The sequence below is a fragment of the Mirounga angustirostris genome, unplaced genomic scaffold (genome assembly GCF_029215605.1).
Source record: "Mirounga angustirostris isolate CCGP_5_RB_7025 unplaced genomic scaffold, mMirAng1.0.hap1 SCAF_12, whole genome shotgun sequence".
Lineage (NCBI taxonomy): Eukaryota > Metazoa > Chordata > Mammalia > Carnivora > Phocidae > Mirounga > Mirounga angustirostris.
Genome location: NW_026991720.1, coordinates 96,115,110 through 96,137,363, shown reverse-complemented (window position 1 = coordinate 96,137,363; position 22,254 = coordinate 96,115,110). Strand labels below are relative to the sequence as shown.

General features: G+C 37.5%; 1 protein-coding gene across 1 annotated transcript in view; it reads left to right on the top strand.

Moving 5' to 3' along the window:
• LOC123835732 (cytochrome c oxidase assembly factor 1 homolog) overlaps window positions 1-22,254 on the top strand; it is a 103,089-nt gene that overhangs the window by 27,626 nt on the left and 53,209 nt on the right. The window contains 1 exon segment of the mRNA XM_045864940.3: window positions 12,719-12,906. The gene's annotated coding sequence lies outside the window, so the exon portion shown is untranslated.

Below are 22,254 nucleotides of genomic sequence, written 5' to 3'. Positions count from 1 at the left end.
ATACTTGCTCATAATATGTTCTTATAATTGTATTTCTTTAGTGTTGGTTGTGATCTTTCCTCTTTCACTCATGATTTTATTTATTTGGGTCCTTTCTCTTTTCTTTTTGAGAAGTCTGGCCAGGGGTATATCAATCTTACTAAGTCTTTCAAAGAACCAGCTTCTCATTTAGTTGATCTATTTTACTGTTCTTTTGATTTCTATTCCATTGGTTTTTGCTCTAATCTTTATTATTTATCTTCTCCTGTTGGCTTTAGGCTTTCTTTGATGTTCTTTCTCCAGCTCCTTTAGACGTAGAGTTTGGTTGTGTATTTGAGACATTTCTTGTATCTTGAGAAAGGCTTGTAGTGCTATATATTTCCCTCTTAGAACTGCCTTTACTGCATCCCAAAGATTTTGGACAGTTGTGTTTTTATTTTCATCGTTTTCATGAATTTTTAAAATTCTTCTTTAACTTCCTGGTTGACCCATTCATTCTTTTGTAGGATGCTCTTTAGCCTCCATGTATTTGAGTTCTTTCCAACTTTCCTAGTGTAATTGAGTTCCAGTTTCAAACCATTGTGGTCTGGAAATATGCAAGGAATGATCCCAATCTTTTGGTACTATTTGAGACCTGACTTGTGACCCAAGATATGATCTATTCTGGAGAATGTTCCATGTGCACCAGAGAAGAATTCTGTTGCTTTGGGGTGGAATGTTCTGAATATCTGTGAAGTCCATCTGGTCCAGTGTGTCATTCAAAGCTGATCTTTTTGATTCAATTCAAAATTGATCTTCTGCATAGATGATCTGTCCATTTCCGTGAGGGGGGGTGTTAAGGTCCCCTACTATAATTGTATTATTGTTGATGTGTTTCTTTCATTTTGTTATTAATTGGTTTATATAACTAGCTGCTCCCGTGTTAAGGGCATAAATTTTTAGAATTCTTAAATCTTCTTGTTGGATAGATCCTTTAATTATAATATAGTGTTCTTCCTCATCTCTTATTACTGTCTTTAGTTTAAAATCTAATTTGTGTGGTTTAAGGATTACCACCCCAGCTATCTTTTGGTGCCCATTAGCATGATAAATGGTTTTCTACCCCGTCACTTTCAATCTGGACGTGTCTTTGGGTCTAAAATGAGTCTCTTGCAGACAGTATATTGATGGGTCTCGCTTTTTTTTATCCAATCTGATATCCTGTGTCTTTTGATTGGGGCTTTTAGCCCATTTACATTCACGGTAACTATTGAGAGAGAGGAATTTAGTGCTATTGTATTGCCTGTAAGGTAGCTGTTAATGTATATTGTCTCTGTTCCTTTCTGGTCTTTGTTAATTTTGGGCTCTCTCTTTGCTTAGAGGACTCCTTTCAATATTTCTTGTATGGCTGGTTTAGTGATTATAAATTCTTTTAGTTTCTGTTTGTCCTGGAAGCTTTGTATCACCCCTTCTATTTTCAGTGACAGCCTAGCTGGATAAAGTATTCTTGGCTGCATATTTTTCTCATTTAGTACCCTGAATATATCATGCCAGTCCTTTTTGGCCTGCCAGGTCTCTGTGGGTAGGTCTGCCAATCTAATGTTTCTACTGTTGTAGGTTACAGACCTCTTGTCCCGAGTTGCTTTCAGGATTTTCTCTTTGTCTCTGAGATTTGTAAGTTTTACTATTCGATGTCAGGGTGTTGACCTATTTATTGATTTTGAGGGGGTTTCTAAGTGCCTTCTAGATTTTGATGGCTGTTTCCTTCCCCAAACTAGGGAAGTTCTCTGCTATAATTTGCTCCAAATACCTTCTGACCCTCTCTCTCTTTCTTCTTCTGGGATCCCAATTATTTTAATATTGTTTCACTTTATGGTATCACTCCCCTCGTGATCCAGTAGTTGTTTATCTCTTTTTCTCGGCTTCTTTATTCTCCATCATTTGGTCTTCTATATCACTAATTCTCTCTTCTGCCTCATTTATCCTAGCAGTTAGATCCTCCATGTTTGATTACATCTCATTAATAGCCTTTTTGATTTTGACTTGTTTAGATTTTAGTTCCTTTATTTCTTCAGAAAGGGATGTCATCTATGCTTTTTTCGAGCCCAGCTAGTGTCTTTGTAATCATTATTCTGATCTCTATTTCCATCATCTTACCAAAGTCCGTATTGATTAGGTCCCTGGCAGTCAGTACTGCCACATGTTCTTTTTTTTCAGGTGAGTCTGTCTTGTCATTCTGTTCAGAGAAGAATAGATGAATGAGAGAACAAAATACTAAAAGGGCAACATGACCCCAGAGAAATATACACTAAACAAATCAGAAGAGACCCAAAATTGGGAGGGTTGGGGGGAGAATATGATCAGGCGGGTGAATAGAACAGAGCCATAAACAAGATTTGGGTGTATTTTGGTCTGTTAGAAGAAACTGCATCCCAAAATTTAAAGAAAGAAATATATATATATTTGTATACACACACACACACACACACAGAAATAAGGTTAAGTACAATGAAGGGAGAGAATATGATTGTAATAATGAAAATTTAAAAAGATTTCAAAAAAGGAATTGATAGGATAAGAAGTTGGTTGAAAAAGGAAAGAAGAAAATTTTAAGAAAAGGAAAGGAAAACAAACAAACAAAAAATCAAAATCGAAAGACTAAAGAATCATGGGGAAAAAAGCCATGGATACTATGTGCTGTATTCCCCTAGCACTGGAGTTGTGCCGTTCTCATTGATCAAGAAGAAAAAAAATAAAATTAAAAAAATTAAAGGTGAAAGACTAAAAAATCATGGGAAAAAAGCCATGAATTCTATGTGCTGTGTTCCCCTAGCGCTGGAGTTTTGCAGTTCTCATTGGTCTGTAAACTTGGTCTTGGCTTGGTCTTCTTGCTTATCTTCTGGGGGAGGGGCCTGTTGCATTGATTTTTAAATGTTTTTGTGGGAGGCAGATTTGCACTGCCCCTGCCAGGGGGCCAGGCTAAGTAATCTCCTGTTTACTCTTTGTAGCTTTTGTTCCCTGAAAGCTTTAGAGGAAGAGAATGAAAATGGTGGCCTCCTACTCTCTGGTCCCGGAGGAGCTGAGAGCTCGGGACCCCACTCCTCAATGAGCCCTCAGAGAAAAGCAGTCAATCACTCCTGTCTCCCCATCTCAGGCCACACTCCCTGCTCACCCAGCCAGTGATCGAGCGTTTCTATCTCTGGCACACAATACCCTTTGGAGTCTCCAAACTCAGCAGATCCCTGCGGTGCGCTCCCATGCTGCTCCTCCCAGGGGAGGAAGGGCGGTCCCCCCGGATCTGCCACTTGTTGTGTCCCTGCTCAAAGAGTAGTGGCCCACTGAGCTGCGGATCATGGTTTATGGCAACCCCGAGCTGAGAGCCCACTCCTGGGCTCACTCTTTGCAGCCGGCTTCCCTGCTCCGATACCTGGGAGCTCTGCCACACTCAGCATGACCCCAAGGATTTTGAGACCGCAAGGATTTTGAGACCACAGTGTCCCAGCGAGGGTTCCACACCCCGCTTAGCTGCCAGAGCAACGTCCTTCTCTGGAGCAAAAGTTTCGATTTTATGCTCCTCTGCTCTATCACTTGCTGGTACCCAGCTGACGGAGGCTCCATCCCCTCGTGGTCTGTCTTCTCATATTTTGCCTCAGATTCATTTCTCCACACCTCCTACCTTGCAGAAAGTGGTCACTTTTCTGTTCAGAGTTGCAGGTATTCTTTTCTTCGCTCTCCTGTTAAGTTCACAGGTGTTCAGAATGGTTTGATAGCTATCTAGCCGAATTCCTGGGACCAGATGAAATTGTCTCCTACTCCTCGGCCATCTTGGACTGTCTTTCAAAACTTTTTAAAAAGTAGAGTCTTAGGTCCTGCCTTCAACCCATTTAATTTATAATTTCTAGGAATTTGCAGTAAAATTGTACTCGTGGGTAAAAATCATTAGTCTGGTTGAGTCTGTTATTGCCTTGTATTACTGATGTGGCCTGAAGAGTACAGAATGATGTTGATCTATGTCTTCCATGAATGTAGTTCCTATGTATATAAGAAAATTGTTCTCTTCTGCCCAGTTACACAACCGTGGATCATAGTGACCCCTTATCTTTCCATGACCCTATAATACTTAGTTTTAATTTATGTCTATTTATGTTAAAAACTTAATCCCAGGGTTTCTGCTGTCACTGAAATTGAATTGTAAAAAGCATAGAGTGAGATATTACATCATCTTCATGTGTTAAAGATCTAAACATCTTTTGATTTTTTCCCTTTAAGTTTAAAGGTGCCAAAATTCAAGGGGGAAAAAAGGCAAAAAAAACAAAAAACTCCCAAAAACAAAAGCCAAAAACCAAAGGAAAAAAAAAAACCCACCAAAAAACCAAAACCCAGAAAGAAAAAAGCAAGCCTAACAAACAAATCTAGTATTGTTTTCAAAGGTGACTTTGCTGGGGGCAGTAATGTCAGAAGTCTCCCGGGTGACTTCCTGCATTCATTTACAGGGAAACCCTGACAGCTGCCTGCCTGTTGTTTTCGTATCACTTATATACTCCCAAGTGGAAAATCTGGTCTTTCAGCTCCGTTGTGAAATAAATATCACATGAATATTAGCAGTTTGCAATAATAGAAAAGGCTTAGCAAGTGAAGGTTTTAGTTACGATCTGATATCTAGTACTTTCTTTCCCTTTTGTAATTTGAGGCTGCACTAATATCTGTTAGAGTTGGAGAGATGAAATGAGATCATTTATGTCAAGCACTTACCACACTGCCCAGTTGCTAAAGAAATATTAGTTCATAGTATATTAGTTCTATGAGCGTACTTTGCTCAAGCCAGATACCTAAGAATCATCCATGAATCTTTTCTCTCCTTTACCTACCAAAGATCTATCTATTTCATCTTAATAGGCCTTCGAATGGGAGTTAGTCATAACCCATGTTTTATAGCAATTGGATATTAGCAGGTAGTTACAACTAAATCCTTCAGGACACTGAGTTCTTTTGCACCTAAACAGTAGTAAACATTACTGGTTTTCTAGAATTCTAAAAGGATTGTAGTAATTTTCACTTCTGCTGGCAAAATTGGTACTGGTAGTACCAGTTTCATAATAAATTTGCCATCATTGACAGAATTAATTATCTTAACATTACCCATAATAAGTTAAATAGGTATTAAAATAATTTATTATTATTTTTATTTGTGTATATTTTTATTTTTAGGCTTAACATTTCTGCATGTGTGAGTTTATAGGCATGCAGGATATAGTAAAGTGTACACTTTGCACAAAGACACTGCAGGGTTCATTTCTAGACTTTGCAGTTTTATAGCCTCACACAAGTTGTGTAATTCCTCTAGGTTTGCTGTACCATATATTTTAAGTAGGTTAGTAAGACTTACACACAGCGTTGTCACAGTCATTGAATTTATATGAAATTTATATGAAAATGCAAAAGAGTAAGAAGAGTCAAGACATTCTTCAAGAACAACGTAGAATAGCTCATTTGATTAGATATCAATATTTTAATGAAGCTAGAGTAATAAAGACAGTGTTCTTGGTTCAGTAGATCAACCAAACAAAATTAGGAATATAAAAACAAGCACATGTTTATAGACACTTGATTTATGGGAAAGGTGACATGTAGAACAGTGGAAACATGGTATTTCAGTAAATGGTGCTAAAGCATTGTGCATATTTATATGGAACAAAGTGAATCAAGTTTTATACCACACCACACCTAAAATAAATTCCCAGTGGATTGTGGACCTACTTGTGAAAGGCAAAACAATAAATATTTTAGGAGACAATATAGAAAACTTTTTATGTGACCTTAGAATATAAAAAGTTTTCTTAAATAGGACACAAAAAGTATTTTAACCCTAAAAGGAAAAAATAATAAATTGGATTTTATTAAAATGAAGAATTTCTGTTTATTGAAAATCACCTTAAGAGAGTAAAAGGCAAGCTACTCCTACAGAGTAGGAGAAGATATTTGTAGCTCTCTGACAAGGAGCTCATAAATTGGATATAAGTAAGACTACAGATTGGTGACAAAAAGACAGCCTCATAGGAAAATGAGTAAGAGACTTGAACAGGTACTTCACCAAAAGGATGTCCAAAGTAAAAATAAGAAAAGTTACTTGAGACCACAAGTCATTGGAGGAATACAAATTAAAACCATGATGGCATACAACTCCTACACACCTACCAGACTAATAATAATTTGTGGGAATATGGAGCATGAAATTCTCATACATTGTTAGTAGAATATATATTAGCGTACCACTCTGGTAAACCAGCAGTGTAAATGCTGAATGTATGCATACTCTGTGACCCTGCAATTCATCTCCCCACAGAAATGCTATATATGTGTGAACCAAGTGGTATGTATATGAATGTTTATGGCAGCATAATTTGGTCTAGCTCCATATGGGGGGTATGTGCATCAATATCATAATAGGTAGTAAGTCATTATATGTTTCTACCTTGGGATATTGTACTGTAGTAAAAATGAACAAAATGGGACACAATGTGTATATTTAAAACACATAATGTTTAGCATAAGAACCCATGTGCAAAAGAATGCATACTGTATGATTCCAGTGTTTAGAAGTCAGAGTCGTTGCCCTTGGAGAGGAGGAAGGGGTTAATGACTAGGTAGAAACAAGAAGTATCTGATGGGGTCCTGGCAGTGCTTTAGTTCTGGTCCTTCTTGGTGGTTACACAGATGCTTGCTTTGTTATAACTTACTAAGCTGAGTATTTATGTTTTGTGTTTTTTTCCTTGAGTGTTAAATTTCAATAGAAAAATAAGGGAAGAACCACCCAGCTTTATAAAACCCAGCAAATACTCAGTATGAGATTTTCCTTCTGACCTCTCAATCTAATTTGTGAATACTTGCCTATGTCCTTTAATTAATGATTACTTTTGGGCTTGATATTATACTTAAAAATTTAAACTCTTTGAAGATTAGATAGGAACCGTGTTAACCAGCACACATGCACGAAGTGACTTTGCCCTTGAAAATTCAAATGCTCCAACTTTTCGTGTGACACACAGTCTAATTTTTTTAAGGATGATAGAAGTGTAATGAAACACTTTTGTGCCACATTTATTGTTGGTTTTTTTTTTTTTTCAATTTTCATCAAAGAAAAGTCTTAATTGTGAATAGTTAAAGCTATCATTTTTTTCTTTTTTGGTACTTTTTTCTATTGTTTTAAGCCTCATTTTAACCCAGGAGGTTTGTGGTTTTATAAAAGTTACATGTATTCTCTGTTAAATTTAAAACATTTTAATATATATATTTTTCTAACTGCAAATGGGATATTGTTTTGAAATTTATATTTTCTAATTGTTGAGTACTTGCAAGAACACTGTTGATTTTTATGGTTATCATTTATTTGTTTTTTAAGATTTTATTTATTTATTTGACAGAGACACAGTGAGAGAGGGAACACAAGCAGGGGGAGTGGGAGAGGGAGAAGCAGGCTTCCTGCGGAGCAGGGAGCCCCATGCGGGGCTCCATCCCAGGACTCTGGGATCATGCCCTGAGCCGAAGGCAAACGCCTAACAACTGAGCCACCCAGGCGCCCCTGTGGTTATCATTTACATCACACTTGATTCAACCAGTGTTCCTAGTTATGATTAAAAGGGCATTGAAGTCATCCTTATTGAGCCCTACCTCCACACACACTTTTTAAAATAAGTAAAATTTCTCTGTATTTTCTCCACTAAATTTAAGTGACTTTTTTTTTTTTTTTAAGATTTTATTTATTTATTTGACAGAGAAAGACAGCGAGAGAGGGAACAGGAACAGGTGGAGTGGGAGAGGGAGAAGCAGAGTCCCTGCTGAGCAGGGAGCCCGATGCGGGGCTCTATCCCAAACCCCAGGATCATGACCTGAGCGAAGGCAGATGCTTAACGACTGAGCCACCCAGGCGCCCCATAAGTGACATTCTTTTCTAGTCTATGCATAAACCTCTGAATAATTAAGAAGGCTCATAGAGTAAATAAAAAGCCCAAACCAGAATTTAAACAGATTCAAGGCATAAACCAGAAAGGAAAATCACTGAAGATTCTAATATCAGTGCATACCTTTTTAGCTTTTGAATTGAAATACTCTAGGCACTTACATAAAAAGAGATATTCTTTCCTGTAAAAGATGAATTCTTCTTGACTTTTATTGGTTAGTTACTAAAAGAGCTTTTTATACTTTATTCTTTAAAAATAATTTAGTTGTAAAGGAGTTTTTTTCTTTTAATGGAAAGGATTCTTCAAAGTAATATAATTGATTGAAGTCTACATAAACTTTTTGGTTTTGTTTGTAGCTTTCTTTTGTAGGAATGAAAACCGATAAGATAGACAGGGTATGTCAGCATTAACTCATTACTGCTGTTGATAAAATGATATGTTAGTCCGTATTATAATTTCTTGTGAGGCAAGGGACCCCTTTAAGCCTCTGATCGCCTGAGAATACCTAACTTCTTTACAGAGCATCTAGTAGGGAGGTCTGTGGTCTGGGGTAGAGGCCAGCATTGCTATGGCTTCAGTTTTCTTAACTCACTACACTTGTAAATGTAAAGAATATTTCCATCCCATTTTTTAAAATTGAACCATTGTGATAAAATGCAGCAAGTCAATGTGAGCTTGAGTATTAAAGTATAAATTTAAAGTTTAAGAGATATATATATGTATATATATGATGTGTATATATATATACACACACACACACGTATATATATACACATATATGTATGTATAGGGATGTTCCTACATTTTTAGAAAGCTGTTCAGTGCTTCTTTGCCAGTTTTTTTCTGTGATATTACCAGAAATTGAGGCCAAAAATAGATAAAATATGGGTCTAAATAATTTTTCTGTGAGACAAATCTGGTTACTTCCAGAGGCTTGCTTTTTTCATTCTTTATTATGGGAAATTTCATACATACACAAAATTGGAGAGCATAAGGTAACAGATACCTGTGTATTTATGAACCAAATTCAACAATTACCAAAAACTTTAATTTGTAGTGATGTTGGAACATTATTACTGATTTGAAGTTTTACATTACTTTTTTGCGATCCATACTTTATTTTCCAGTTTAAAGATAAATTTGCCACCAAATGATACTAAATATTTAGAGCCTAATTTGGATAAAATCCATCAAAATCACAGAGCATCCTGGATTTGCTGGCACAGTCTTGATTTTTGTTTCATGAGGGACACTAAAGAGGTAGAAATTAAGTCTTCCCTATGCCTTTACATGCTTACAAAACTATGTTATATACACACACACACACACACACATACACACAGACACATACATACTTATATACTTAACATAGATCTACCAGGTGAGGAATCAAAAGGACTGACTGAAATGTACCCAAAATAGTCCCAAACCTGGGAAGTTGTATATTTGAAAAGTTAGGCTGACTCTAATCTTGCCCCAAGAATTCCCCTCCTCCTGCCTAATTTTTCTTTCAACATATTTCTCAAATGCCTCTGGCTATAACTTCTAAGGTGGCGCTCATTCTGAAATGATAGTGTCTGTGATATGCTAATTACATGTTGGGATGTTAATAACATTCTAAATATATGTGGTATTATTTGTAAGATATCAAATAAGCTTCTATAGCGGACCTATTCAATCAACTAAAACGTTTCCGCACAGGATTATTTGCTATTCCCTTTTTGTGTCTACGTGACGGGGTACTGGCTGTGTGGGAAAGAGAGTCAAGCGGGAGTCTAGGCAGTCTTGCAAGATGGGAAACTGTACTAGAGCAAATACAAAACACACCCGTGCTGATTAGTACTTAGAAAAAAGTCTTCACTTTTTTTTTTTTTTTATACAAATAACAGGTTGATCCAAAATCCCATGGCTCACTTTAAACAGGTATAATTAACTCTGTAATTATTAAAGTAAATAAGAACTTTTAATTAAATCATAATAACTACTTTGGTTACAGCCGAAAGCATGAATTTCTCTTCTTAGAGACATATGAACTAGGCACTCCTCATTGTTGTGCTTCCTGTTAAATTCACCAGGTGGTGGGTATATATCCCTTTTTCCGCACTGATCCCAGTTTATCAGAATGCAGGATTTACCTTTAAGGGTGTGTTCTCTTACTGGTAGTGTCTCCATTAATGTCTTCACCTCCCACTCCTATAATTTGACGAAGGCAGTCAAGGTATAATTGTAGCTTTCCTAATCCACCCTGTTCTGAGTTTTCCCAAGCCCTAGATGTCTCTGCAGTGCCAAAATAAAGCCCTGGGGAATTTGGTTGACAATTGCAAAGCTGTTCATGTTACTATAAAGTGGTGGTGAGGCCTGTGGCTTTCAAGTATGCAGATGCTTTCTTAGAATGGATATATCAGCCCTTTTGCAGGTGGATCATATGTGTGATGGAAGTCTATGCTTGGCGTGCCCTCCTAGTCGTATCTAATTGTAAAGTTTATTTAATCAGTAAAATGGGTAATGGGCCTTTAAAGCACATTGAAGCTTCGATTAATGTCCTTGGAAACTAAGTTCCAAGTAATGTCTTGGAAACAAGATCATGGGCAAGTATGACAAACTACCGATGAGTCACACCTCGCAGCCACTAAAATGGTTTATAGGTAATTAGCATAATAGAATTGTTCTTCTGCTGTTTGGGTATCATTTTTGGCTCATGGCTACCTCCTGCATCAACTCTTTTAACTTTCACTATGGTTATCAAACAGGTTTTGCATTGAGTTTTGTTCTGAGAGTCTCAAAGTTTCTGTATAAATATTACTGGGTGGCAAGTATTCAGTATTTTTCCATTGTATTAAAGTAAGGAAACCACAGCATTAAGAGGTTTGTCACTTATACTGGTCAGCTGGGTTTATGCCCCTGCATTTGTGAATTGTGTCTCAGTTTTCATGTTTGAGATTTTTAAAAACAATCTGTTTTTTTTTTTAATTTAAATTCAATTAGCCAACATATAGTACCTCATTAGTTTTTTGATACAATGTTCAATGATTCATTAGTTGTGTATAACAATCAGTGTTCATCACATCATTTGCCCTCCTTAATGCCCATCACCCAGTTATACCATCCTCTCACTGACCTCCCTTTCCACAACCCTCAGTTTGTTTCCCAAAGTCCAGAGTCTCTCATGGTTTGTCTCCCTCTCTGATTTCTTCCCATTCAGTTTTCCCTCCTTACCCCTGTGGTCCTCTGTGCTATTCCTTATATTGCAGATATGAGTGAAACCATATGATAATTGACTTTCTCTGATTGACTTATTTCACTTAGCATAATACCCTCCAGTTCTATCCATGTCGATGTAAATGGTAAGTATTCACCCTTTCTGATGACTGAGTAATATTCCATTGTATGTATGAACCGTATCTTCTTTATCCATTCATCTGTTGAAGGACATCTCGGTTGCTTCCACAGTTTGGCTATTGAGAACATGGCTTCTGTGAACATTGGGGTGCATATGGCCCTTCTCTTCACTACATCTGTATCTTTGGGATAAATACCCAGTAGTGCAATTGCTGGGTCATAGGGTACCTTTATTTTTAACTTCTTTAGGACCTTCCATACTGTTTTCCAGAGTGGCTGTACCAGCTCGCATTCCCACCAACAGTGTAAGAAGGTTCCCCTTTCTCCACGTCCTTGGCAACATTTGTTGTTCCCTGTCTTGTTAATTTTAGCCATTCTAACTGGTGTGAGGTGGTATCTCATTGTGGTTTTGATTTGTATTGCAGTGATGGCAAGTGATGTGGAGCATTTTTTCATGTGTCTGTTGGCCATTTGTATGTCTTTGGAGAAGTGTCTGTTTGTATCTTCTGCCCATTTCTTGACTGGACAATCTTGCTTTTAAGAGCAAGTGGGTTGTTTTGAGTCACGAAATTAATCTAACCTGTGATTTATCTGCAGGCTAAACATTTGTTTTTCATATTGTATGCAGTTCCATAACTTTTGTTTTGACCTTGTGAAATTCAGTTTTCCTAAAGATTATGCTTTAGTGTTCTAGGATTTTCATCCTGTATTAAACTAATTAATAGGTGATCATAAGGAAAATTTTTCTAGAATTCAACTTACACAGGCTGGTTTTGGTAAAGGACTTAGAGAAAAAGAGATATCACTGGTTCTGTTATAATTCAGAAACCCAACTCTAAATGAAAAAGCGGTTATCTACCTTTACATTAGTCACTTGTACCAACTGGTGATTTAAGAAGCTTATTTGAATCTTGGTGCCTATTGCTGTGTTTGCTTCAGATTGCATTTCCACTTCACAGCCCTCACTGAGGGCAGTGTAATTATGTGGTACTGTTTACAGATGATTAATATTTAAGTAGAAATGTGCTGCTTTAGGAAAAAGGAAGCTGAGGTAGAGTAATGTGATGGCAAACCAAGCCTCTTTTTGTGGAATTCCAGAATTTTCAGAAAATCCCTGACAACTACCATTCATTTCAGGTAGAAGAAGCTGAGGTGGCCATTGTTTTTTATGAAGTTTGGAAAGTGTGGAATTTTAATCACATAATTTTTCTTAGAATGTAATATGCTTGATTAAAATTATGACTATTTTAAGACTACAGAGAATAACTTAACAAATACCCATGTACCTATCATCTATTCCTGTCAAGTCCTGATCTTTTTCCCATACTTGCTAAGCTTTTCTTTTTTAAGAAATAAAACAAAACTGATGCTGTTGAAGTATTCTGTATAATCCTCCCCCGAATCTAGTTTTCTGTCTTCTTCCTTTTTTTTTTTTTTTTTTAAGATTTTATTTATTTTGACAGAGAGAGACACAGCGAGAGAGGGAACACAAGCAGGGAGAGTGGGAGAGGGAGAAGCAGACTCCCCACTGAGCAGGGAGCCCGATGCGGGGCTCGATCCCAGGACCCTGGGATCATGACCTGAGCCGAAGGCAGACGCTTAACGACTGAGCCACCCAGGCGCCCCTGTCTTCTTCCTTTCTTCATCAGAGGTAACCACTGTCCTGATATATTTTGTTATGTATGAATATAGTCATACATAAGATAGCTTCATTTTCCATGTTTTCAATAATATATATCCATAGGAACATACTGTAATATATATCATTCTGCAGCTTGCTTTTCATTAGGTTACCATTGTGGTTTTTAACTACAGGCATGTTGATATTTGTAGGTTAGTCATTTATTTTAGCTGTTATATAGTATTCCATTATATTTATTATAATTTATACATTTCCTGTTGGTAGATATTTAGATTTCTGGTTGTTCTGCTTTTACATACAATGTGGCAGTGGGTATTCTTGTAATATGTGTAAGATAATTGCTCTAGGCCCCAGAGTCTAGGATTTTTATGCAGATGTGAAGTTGCTGGACTGAAGGGTATATGCATCTTCAGCTTTACTATATGTTGCCAAATTGTTCTGTAAAGTACTCACATGAATTTATACTCCCACCATTGGTGTATAAAAGTTTTTGTTCCATATTCTGATCATTCTTGGTTTTATCAAACTTAAATTGCAGACAGAGGGAAAAACAAATGAGAAGACTTTTGTGTGGCAAGGAGATGAGGTGAGAGAATTAATAGGGAGGCTCATTAGCTATTGTAAAGACTTTGTCTTTTACCTTGAGTGTGATTACTATCTGAAATGCGAAGGTTTTTAACAGAGAAGTGATGTAATCTTATTTAGGTTTTAAAAGGATCACTGTGCTTGCTGTATTAAGAGGACAGTATAAGAGAGGCTAAAGGAGAAAGCAAGGAGACTAATTAGGAGGCTGTTGTTATAATTTAGGCAAGAGATGATGGTGACTTAGTCCAGGGTGTAGATGAAGGTGGTGAAGAATGTTCACAGTCTAGATATATTTTGAAAGTAGAATGAACAAGATATGCTCATGTATTAGATGTGGAATGTGAGAGAAAAAATACAGAGTTTTGGGCCTGGACAACTGGAAGGCTAGAGTTGCCATTCATTGAAAGGGTTCTGCGGGAGAAGCAGGTTTAGGAAGGAGAGAGAAATCAGGAATTTGATTTTGAACAAGCAAGTTCTAGATGCTTCCTTAGCATTCAGGTTAAGATGTTGACTAGGCAGGTAGATTCAAGAGTCCAGAATACAGAGAAATCTGATTGAGGAGTATGGATATCATCATAGAGGAGTGGTTTAAAGCCATGAGATTGGATGAAGGAATGAGTGCAGAGATAGAAGTCCAAGAAGATCCCTGGGCCAGTCCAGCGTTTACAGGTCAGGAGAATGAGGTTTACTGACAAGAGAGAGTGCTCAGTAAGGAGGAGAACCAAGAGTGAGTAGTGTCCTGGAAGCCTAGTGTAGAAACTGTTTCAAAGGAGAATTGGTTGGTGATGTTGAATATGCCCAGATCAAGTAAGATGAGTGCTGAGACTTGACCTTTGGTTTTAACAATATGGAAGGCATTAATGACTTTCATAGAAGCTGTCTCTGTGCAGTAGTAAGGAGATAAAGGCTAAGATGGAGTGCTTTCAAGAAAGAATGGGAAGACAGGAATGGAAGATAACAAAAATAGATACCTCTTTTGAGGAATTTCTTCCCTAAAGGGAGTAGAAAAATGAGACCATTGCTGGAAGATGATACAGGATTAAGAGTTTTTTCAAAGATAGGAGCTAGTATAGTGTGTTTGATGCTGATATGAATAGTATAATAGAATAGTATAATAAAGGAAATTGATGATGCGTAAGAGAGAGGGGTGAATTGCTGGAATGAGGTTGAGTAGATGAAAGGAGATGGAGGGATACAATGGAGGGATTGGTCTTAGTAGGAACACAGACCATTCATCCATAATGGCAAAGGGAAGGCAAGAGTACTTTGGCACAAATGTAGATAAATGGATAGATTTTGATTGCTTTTATTTTTTCAATGAATTGGGAAGCAAGATCATCTGCTGAGCCCAAGGAGGGGAGGGAGATACAGAAGTAAAATATAGTAAAATGTATGACCTGATAACTCAGGAGACTAGAGAACTGGTCAGTGATTGCAAGGCCACACCACCTGTGCCAATAAGGTGGAGAATAGGATTTATCTAGGATTGGGATTTGCCTGGTGATCATGATAGGGGAATTAGTTGAGGGTGTATTCAAAGGAGGGGGATTATAATAATGGACCATGGACTCTAAAGTGGGCGAAGGACAGTGCAAAGGTGATAGGACCAGTGGATTATAGAGCTGAGGTTTAAAAATCTTAGAGTAAAGATATTTGAAGAGGTGAGTTGAAAAGGTAGAGGCTGGCTGGGTAGTGGGAAGCTAGAAATTGAGATTGTTCGGGGGTTCAAGTTATTAGTGAGGAGTTCTAGAGCATGACTAAGGACGAGTAGCTGAGGTCAAGTGAAGGAGTGTACCCTGAGAGGAGAGGAGGATGTCAAGGATCATTTATGTGGATATTTAAATCATCATGCATTTTGTTTCTAGGAATTTACTGATTTCTTCTAAGCTGTCAGATTTGTTGGCATATAATTGTGCATAGTAGTCACTTATGATTCTTTGTTATATCTGTGGAATCAGTTGTAATGTCTCTTTCATCTGATTTTATGTGAGTCCTCTTGTTTTTATTCTTGGTGAGTCTAGCTAAAGGTTTGTCAATTTTGTTGATCTTTTCAAAGAACCGGCTCTTAGTTCCTTGGTCTTTTCCATTTTTTTTTTTCATCTCTATTTCATTTATTTCTGCTTGGATCTTTGTCATTTCCTTCCTTCTACTAACTTTGGGTTTCATTTGTTTTTCTTTTTCTAGTTCTTTGAGATGTAATGTTTGCTTGTTTATTTTTGATTTTTCTTTTTTCTTAAGGTCAGCATTTATTGCTTGGAACTGCTTTTGCTGCTTCCCATAAATATTATTTTATTTTTTTAAAGATTTATGGTATTTTAGAGAGAGAGGGAGGGAGGGCATGAGCAGAGGGTGGGGCAGAGAGGGAGACAAGCAGACTCCCTGCTGAGCAGGGAGCCTGACATGAGGCTTGAGATCATGACCTAGCTGAAACCAAGAGTTGGACGCTTAACTGACTGAGCCACCCAGGCGCCCTGCATCCCATAAATTTTAGCGTCATTCTTCTGTTTTCATTTGTCTCAAGGTATTTTTTTTGACTTCTTAGATCATCATGCATTTTGATAAGAACAGGGTTGGAGAGAGTTATGGCCAGGAACTAAAATATTTAAGGAATGATATTGGAGGTGTCGTGTCGATGACTGCAGCAAGCATTAGGGATGGTGATGATAATTTGGTCTGAAAATTTGAGATTGAAAGCTAGAATTTTAGGGAGGCAGGTGAGACAGTAGTTTGGAAGTAGCAGAAAGAAATAAGAATACCTACCCTGTCTCCAGGCCTAATGTGAAGAGGAGTATGAGAATGAAGACAGGACTGGAAAGGGTTGCAGGGAGAGCCAGGTTTCAGTTGGCAGTGGCTTTCAACCCTGGCTGTGCATTAAAATCATCAGGGAGGGCTTGTGAACATACCATTTCCTTGGTCCCAGCCCCCAGAGATACTGACTCAGACAGTCTGGGGTGGAGCTCAAGCTTAAGTAAATATTTTTAACTCCCAGGTGATTGTATGTACAGCCAGGGTTGTGTCCCAAGCAGGAATGTTCTGAAAAAAGGATGAGTAATTGAGGATGACAGATGTGTTTTTGAGGGCATAGGGAAAGGGTTTGGGAGTTCAGGAGGGGTGGGGCATCTTTAAAAGTTTATTGGCCCTTTGAATTTCTGTGAATTACCTATTTATACCCATGAATCTTTTATTCTGTTGGTAAATGTTTGATTTTTGTTTTGGTTTGAACTTTTCATTGAAGTATTGCATGAATACTGAAGAGTATGCACCTGTATATATTGTGGAATGAGCACCAAGAAACAGAACATTACTAGCATCTAGAAACCATGCTTATGCCCCTGTTATATTAACTATCTCTTCACTGGGGGAGATTTATTTATTGAAAAGGCTCTTATGCTGCCTGTCTTGAGTAGCAAAATAGATTTCATATCAAAGTGTACTGGCCTTAGGTTATAGGGTAAACCAAAATAGTCCCAGCCATGATTTTTTCTCTTTTCTTCTTAAAGTACATAGAATACATAGAAGAGGGCTTGCAGAATCCAAGAAAACCTTTTTTTTTTTTTTTTTTTAATCTGAAAACTGGTCGCCTGGAAATGCATTGTAGTTGGAGATACTGTGGTCTTTTGTGCTGTTTCTTCATTAGCTCTTTTCCTGACTGGAAATGAGTTGTTTTGGCAAGTGGAAACATGTTCTAAGTGATAGGACCTCACCCAGGTGGCCCAGACAGTTTGGGTCTTCTATACCTACCTGACTGTACTGAGTCTAGAGTTTAGGGTTTAGGGATTGTACTGAGTCTAGAGTTTAGGGTTACGGCTGTAAGTCAGATTTGAGTCAGGGAAGACCCCTGAGGAATGGTCATTATGGTTTTTTTTAGAAGTAAAATATATTGAATAAATGTAAATGGCCAGAGCCTGCTTTTAGCATTTGCAACTATTCATTTCCAGTATTTTGACCCCTGCTGAAAAAAAAAAGAAGAAAGAAAGACTGGATTTTTGATCTGCAGAATGTGCAACACAATGAACTTAATTTTTCATTTCTTAACAGAAAGCTGGGAAACAAAAAGCTGGTAGGATATTATGATGATGACTTTTTATTACTGTCAGGAGCAGGAAATACCAATTTCTTTTATTTTAGTTATTCCTTTAGCATCTGTTGAAGAATAAAATTAATTGAAAGTAACATCATAAATATTAAAGACTACTGGAAAAAATGGTGAAGGCAAAAATACTCCTTGCTTGAGACACTTGGCTGGCTCAGTCAGTAGAGCATGTGGCTCTTGATCTCAGGGTTGTGAATTCGAGTCCCATGTTGAGTGTAGAGATTACTTTAAAATCTTTAAAAAAGTACTGCTTGCTTGATTTTACATTGTACCACATTCTCTAAAATTCTTTGATGTTTAGTTGAGTACAATATCAGAATACTGTTATGAAGAAATACATCAGTAACTTACTAAGTTTCATGGGTGGAGTATTTTCTTTCTGTCAGTTTCCTTATCCTGTACTACTTGCATAATAGTGACAGCTCAAGGGCGCCTGGGTGGCTCAGTCATTAAGCGTCTGCCTTCGGCTCAGGTCATGATCCCAGGGTCCTGGGATCGAATCCCACATCGGGCTCCCTGCTCAGCAGGAAGCCTGCTTCTCCCTCTCCCACTCTCCCTGCTTGTGTTCCTGCTCTTGCTGTCTCTCTCTCTGTCAAATAAATAAATAAAATCTTTAAAAAAAAAAAAAATAGTGACAGCTCAAGTGCTCTGGGATGTTGTACAACAGTGAATGGAGACAGCCTAGGACACTGAGTGGTCCTATAACCAGTCTTCCCAACTCTAGGCTACATTGTCCTAGGTAGGCATTTGGCCTTTAAAAAAAGTCATTTGAATACAGAGATCAGTGGTTGCCAGGTGTTAGCGGGAGCTAAGGATGAATAGGCAAAGCTCAGACGACTTTTGTAGTAGTGAAAATATTCTGTATGGTACTGTAATGGTGGATACATGTTATACATTTGTTAAAACCCATAGAATGTATAACATCAAGAGTAAACAATTTAACTGTGGACTTTGGATGATAATGATTTGTCACTGTAGATATTTACTGATTGTAATAAATGGCCCACTCTGGTACAGGATGTTGAGTAGGGAAGGCTATATGTGAAGGGGGCTACGCAGGGACACATGGGATCTCTCTGTACTTTCTGCTCAATTTCTCTGTGAAACTAAAACTTCTCTAAAAATAAAGTTTACTATTAAACAAACAAGTAATTTGCAGGATTTTTATGATGTTGCAATATTTAACAATACTTTTTAACATAAATCTATTCCCTTATCCATCATAAGGCTTTCATTTGATAGTATATGCCTGTTTCTTAGTGTTTGCCATCAATGAATATGAAAAATAACTACCTGTCATCCTCTCAAATGTTAGAATCTTTTGTGTTACAGATGAGCAAATCTAGGCTTTAAAAGATTGTGGGGATTTAGGGCTCCAGTTTCTAAATGTCTAATTCACTGTCACCAGAACCACAACTTTTATTCCATGATTGCTCTATAAAATACTCTATTCCTAAATTTAGCTATAATGTCCTTAAAGTGTTGGCTCTCTATAGTTTTCTTTTACATATTCACTATTTAGAACACACAATCATTTATAAAAAACTGTAGCTCTCTTCTTAATGTATAAATTACTCAGATAAACTTATTTCTGAATTCTCAAAGACTAAAAAATTACTAATGTTTAAGTGTTAATTGAGGCCAAAAAGTAGACATAAAGATTATTACTTTAGAGGGGATTTCCCTTTGTTTTTAGGTCGACTGTAATTTTTTAACTTTTCAGTGTTCCTCTGGTAAATTTATATAGATTGGTTAATAATTACACTCAATTCTTTCTGGAAAAAAAAGTCTAGGTACTATCTCTAGGGATTTAGTTATATTAAATACATTAAATTGCTATAATCAATAAGTATTCAGGCGCCTGGGTGGCTCAGTCATTAAGCGTCTGCCTTTGGCTCAGGTCATGATCCCGGGGTCTTGGGATCGAGCCCCGAATCGGGCTCCCTCCTCAGCGGGAAGCCTGCTTCTCCCTCTCCCACTCCCTGCTTGTGTTCCCTCTTTCACTATCTCTCTCTGTCAAATAAACAAATAAAATCTTAAAAAAATAAGTATTCATATATTATGGACAATAGTCTTGTGTGATAAGGATTAACTGCATATATATTTCAATACTTTATCATTTTAAAATTAGTATTCTGAGATCATGTGGAATATCCATTCATTTGATTAATTTTTTTGTTCATTTTTAGGGTTGTATTCTGAGGTGTTTATTAATCCACTGGTTACCATTTCATAACTCATAAATTATTCTTCCTGAATGACACTTTGTACTTCCTAGAAACTAGTTCCTCCACTTTTCTCATTTCTTCCTGCCCAACACTAAAGAATGGTTAACCTGAAATTTTCTTTCCTTTCTTAATGGCATATTATCATTTTATGTATTTTGATTATCGGACTCATCCAAATATGTCATCTGTTGGCTGTTTTTACTTAAATGGATTAAATTGAAAAGTGATGAAAGTGCTACAAGAGTCAGACTTTTCCACATACTTACTGTTTTCAAGGTATCATTTGTTTGGCCTCAAAATTTAAAAGTCTACTTTTCTATTCTTCATTCCCAATGGAAGATGAAGTGCTAAGCCCTGGTTTTAAATTTAAGGAAAGTAAACTTCTGGTCTTTTTTTCCTTTCTCCCCTATTTCATTACATTGTAGTATTTTGACTTGGAAGAGACTTTAGAGGATAATTTAGATCAACTTTTTTATTTTTTAGATGAAGAAAGTAAAGCATGGAAGTTAAGTGACTTGTCTAAGTAAGATCTTGCAGCTATTGCCAGATTTTGGACTCTGGTATTGAACCCTGACTCTCACTCCGCTTTCCCCCTTTTTCTTTTTCCTTTTTACTTTTTGTGCTTCTGATAGTTGGCACTAATGTTTCCCAGCCACTCTCTTTTGGGCCAATCCAATGTTCAGTAATGTTGATGTTTCATTGGCAGCCTTGTCCACACCTCAAGATCTATAAAAGTGTGAACTTGGAACCACAATGGTTACCCATATTTTCCCCAATCTGTGCTGTTTTTACCCTTTAGCCAATATTGCTTTATCCTTGCAAACCAGTGAAGAAAAGGAAGCTGCCAGGGGCACTATGATATTCAGAATAATGACTCCTTCCTCAAAGATGTCCATGTCCTAATTCTTGGAACCTCTGAATGTTTGGTTACATGGCAAAGAGGAATTGGGGTTGCTAGTCTGCTGACCGTAAAATACGGAGATTATCTTGGATTAATTTGGTGAATCCAATGTAATCACAGGGGTCTCTGTGGGAGAGGTAATTGGAAGAGAGAACTACCAAGATAGCAGCATGAGGAGTAGGCCTGCTGTTGCTAGCTTTGAAGATGGAGGAAGGGACCATGAGTCAAGGAAAGTGGATAACCTCTACGAGCTAGAAAAGGCAAAGAAACAAATTCCTCCACAGAGCCCCCAGAAGAGAACGCATCCTACAAATACCTTGTCTTAACCCAGTAAGATTTATGTTAGACTTCTGCTTAACAGAACTATAAGATAATAAATATGTGTTGTTTTAAGCCACTAAGTTTGTGGTAATTTGTTACAGTAGCCTCATGCTGCTCCTTAGAAAAAGTCACTCACTTTGGCTTTCCCTCTTCCCGCATGATCTGATTATTTCATTAGGTATCTTGATTTCCCTTACACATCCTGGCTCCATGTTTCTCATCTAGATCCTTGGATAAAACAACCCACTATAAGACTGTTCACGCTGAATCAACTCTGAATGTCGTTAGGACACACCTTCTCAGTATTTGGCCGTTAGCTTTACAAAACACACCAATGTTAAGAGGCTATATAAAATTGTGAAACTGTTTTGCTATTGGCTGCTGCTTTTCAGGAATTCAAGGTCAGTACTTATCCAGTACTTCTAACAGCCCTGACCTAACTCTTGAGAGATTACTTTTGTCACCTTGTGATATTTATCAGGGAAACTACCTTTATGGCTATAAATGAAGCTGCTGTGGCTTTGCTATTTATGAAAGAGACTCAGTGAGATGCATATCTTGTTTCTTACTTGACAGAGGAGGAAGATGCTGGGACATAGCCTGGTTACCTATTTTTTGGGCTGACATGCTCAGTAGATTGATGTGCACATTTGACAGCCTGACTTGCCAAGATGTGGCCGACACATGTATTAACTCCTACAAAATCCTTGACTTGATGCAGCACTAACTTTTTTTTTTTTAAAGATTTTATTTATTTATTTGACAGAGAGAGACATGGCGAGAGCAGGAACACAGCGGGGGAGTGCGAGAGGGAGAAGCAGGCTTCCTGCGGAGCAGGGAGCCCAATGTGTGGGACTCGATCCCAGGACCCTGGGATCACGACCTGAGCCGAAGGCAGACGCTTAACGACTGAGCCACCCAGGCGCCTGCAGCACTAACTTTTTTTCTCATTGCCCAATGGCTGTTGTAAAATTAACTGGTGTTGGGGGCTCAATTTTGCAAAAGCCTCAGTGGGTCACCGTGATATGAATTAGTTTGGACAACTGAATCCCCCAGCTTATCAAATTAATGTAATTCTTTATGTGGCTGGAAGGCTTGAATTCACCAAAACTTTATCTTTTCAAGAAATCTGATTCTATGTTAGGGCTACCAGAAAGGCAGAATTCATAATTCCGACTTTCTGCATTTGTTCACTCCATAGCAGGGAAATTTTTTATTGATGAAAGATT